Below are 3195 nucleotides of genomic sequence, written 5' to 3'. Positions count from 1 at the left end.
TGTCGAATGTCCACGCACAGCCTGATGTTCAGGGTGCCGTGTGCTGCAGGGGACAGCCTTTGTCAGCATGTCACCTTGGTACAGAACGGTCTCTGTCCTTTCGCCTTCATCTGCTGCGTTTCTTCCATGTCAGGTTGGGCTTCCGGTGTTGCTTACTCTGCGTGGTCCACCCGCCCTTACGTGGAAGGCCGTGGTTCCTGCAGGGGTGCTGGGAGCGGGGGGCGGCGGGGGGCAGCAACCGGCAGGTGGGCAGGGGCGGGCAGGTGGGCGGGCCCGGCTGCCGTCCTGGTCTGTCTGCTCATCTGATTCGCACACCTTTTCAGTGGAGTATTTGTTTTCACAGTGGTCTGGAGCGTCATTTCAGGCAGGCGTCCGGGAACCGAGGGAACATTCTTAAGTTCGTTCTGGGTCCAGCGGGCGAGCGAGAGCCTTCTCAGGAAGGCTGGTGAGAACCTGACCCGTTCGGCACCGGCTGCGGTTGGGGTTTGTCGTCGGCAAGTGTGTGGCGTGACTGTCTGGGTTAGAACTCGAGCTAAGCACTCGGCGTTTCGATGAGGTGAAAGCTGAATGTTTTCGTGTTGCTGCAGTGCTCTGGTTTGACACAGATTTCTTCTGGCGCTGATGGGATGTCGAGAGTGTCCCATGTCTGTCTGTCTGTCTGAGATTTTTGACATTTTTTTTAAGTAAGTTCTTTTGGTTGTTTTGAAAGTGAGTCTGTTCAATGTAGACATTTTAGAAAATACATAAAGTTGTAAAGAGACCCCCCCCGCCCAAGTTACTTTCCGGCCTTGTAGGTGTGTGGGTACACATCTAGTCACTCTCTTTCTGAGTGGAGCTGGGGGTCCACAGCCTCATCATGCAGGGGCTGGCGGCTCCTCCCTGCAGCAGGTGCCTGGGTCCCCACTCTGGCACAGGCCGGGACGCCCGCCCTTGATGACTGTCCCCCCTCCGCGTTTACTGACTCACTGGGTCCCGCGGAGTCCCTTGTACAGGGGGGCGTCGTTTTCCTGCGTCGTGGCCGCTGCTGCCGTTGTGCAGGGCTCCGTCGTCTTACCGAATCCCACTGCCGCTTCCTCTCGGGCGCCCTGAGTCTGATCCCGCCCTCGGCGCCCCTGTGGTACTGCAGGCGCCCCGTGCTCACGTGCGGAGCCCCGTGCCGCCTGCCCCTCCGCCCCCTGGCTCCACAGAGCCTGCGCCTCATCACGACCCAGGCCACCTGGCTTCTCCCCTGTCGCCCGTTAGTCCAAACCGCTGGTGCCGGGGCCTGCAGGTGGTGCGTGGATGGAGAACTTACAAACCAACGGGTAAATAAGTTACCCATGAGAACGCTTTGCTCTTTTAAATTAAAAAATTTTTCAAATTCTGTCAGAGGATCGATCTGCTGTCACACGGTGCAGCAGCACAGAGACGGCCTGGCTGTGCGCTCCTGCGTGCGCGGACAGCCTGACGAGCCGCAGGGGAGGGCCGATGGCACGAGTGTGGACCTTCATGTAACGGCGAGGTCTGCGGGTGGCCCTGTCGTTACTGCCGTAGCGACACCACTCAGAGTACGGGACGGTCCTGTTAACCAACAGCCAGGCCACGGTGGTGACCATTACAAGAAACGCAGGCAGTTCCAAGCGTTAGCTCTACGGAAATGGTTGTTTAAAAGTCACAGAATGTGAAAAGAAGTAGATGGCAGCAGACGATGGCGGTTTCTTTCTTCCCAGTCCCCACACCCCTTTTGTTTTCTCGCCTTGGCTCGCTGGCTCGGTGCAGCCCCCGTCTGAGTCAGAGGTTTGGAGGGGCCCGCAGCGGCTTGCTGGAGGGGGCATGCCGGAGGGGCTCGCTGGAGGGGCTCGCCGGAGGGGCCGCGCCCGCTGCGTGCGGCGAAGGCCCTGCTCTCTGTCAGTCCTTTCCGCAGAATTTCTGCTGGGCGTGGCGAGTCCGTTGCGCTTCATCCCACGGTGTCTGCCCTGGTGCCTTTTCTCCTCTTCCTGTTGCCGTGATCAGTCCCGGTGATTGACCCACGGCCCGATTTCCCGGGATGACTGGCACTCGCGTGTGTGTCCTGCTCTTCACGGAGCTGGGCCTGGCTCCCACGGTTTGGGGTGTTCTGTATCCATGTTCCCGAGAGATCGGATGATACTGTCCTGTTGCGATCACACCGTCGTCGGTTCCTACTGCCGGGTCGTGCTGGCGTCACACACCGAGCTGCGGTGGCCCCTGCCCCTCATTTGTTCCCCAGGGAGCCGGTGTAGGACGGCGCTGCGGCTCCCCCAGCCTTCAGCGGGGCTGGCTGGCGGGGCTCCGCGGGACCACTGTAAGCCACGGGTTCAGTTTCTGTCACGAATATGGCACATTCGGTGTCCTATTCCTTCTTGCATTAGATTCTGAAAGTCGCGTTTTCCAGGAATTTGCCCGTTTCGTGTAAGTGTTCCAGTTTCTTGGCGTGAGCTGTGTAAACGGTCCTTTTGCCTGTGTCCAGCGCGGGGGGCCCTGAGGGACCGCTGGCCCCCTTCGTCCCTGGTGGTGGCCTGGCCGTGTTCCTTCTTCCCCTTGTCACTCGGCAGGCGCTTTTCCTGCAGCTTCCTGCTCGGCGTCACTGTAACACATTCTAGTTCACCGATGACTGCTCGTTTTTGCTTTTATTTGGTATTTTTCTAACTTCTTAAGATGAGCAGGTGGATCGCTGATTTCTAGCATGTCTTGTTTTCAGATCTGTGCATTTAAAGCTAAACTCATGGCCTTTCAAATCTGGCTCAACTCAATCTCATGGTTCTTGATGTTATTTGTTTATAGTTATTCAATCCAAAGTGTTTTTTCATCGTAACCCGATTTCTTTTCTGACCAGTGTGCTCATTTGAGTTCTCCCAGGTAGTTTAAAAGCAGTGGGGATCTTTCTGACTATCGTTTCATTGATTTCCGGCTTAACCCCACTTAGTCAGAATCCTACTTGGATTTCAGCCCTTGGGACGTGATTGAGACTTGACGTGCGGCTCTGCGCTTGGTCCGTTTTGGAGACGTGTCCGGGTCCTGGCAGACAGCGCCGCCGCCGCCGCCGCCACCCCGTGCGCCTGTCGTCAGAGCCGTCGCATTGTTCGGAGCGTCCTCATTCTCGCTGGCCGTTGGTCTCCTCCGCTGTGTGCTGTGCGAGGTGCGTGGGAATACGCCACTGCTCGTGGATGTCTCCTTTTGGTTCTGTCACGTTTGGCT

At 57.7% G+C, this 3195-nt stretch overlaps 1 protein-coding gene across 1 annotated transcript in view; it reads left to right on the top strand.

Moving 5' to 3' along the window:
• The window catches only part of NDUFA10 (NADH:ubiquinone oxidoreductase subunit A10), a 32894-nt gene that overhangs the window by 22891 nt on the left and 6808 nt on the right, over positions 1 to 3195 (top strand). The gene's annotated exons all lie outside the window — the stretch shown is intronic.

The sequence above is a fragment of the Pteropus alecto genome, unplaced genomic scaffold (genome assembly GCF_000325575.1).
Source record: "Pteropus alecto unplaced genomic scaffold, ASM32557v1 scaffold143, whole genome shotgun sequence".
Taxonomy (NCBI): Eukaryota; Metazoa; Chordata; class Mammalia; order Chiroptera; family Pteropodidae; genus Pteropus; species Pteropus alecto.
This window is presented reverse-complemented; position numbering and strand designations above follow the sequence as displayed.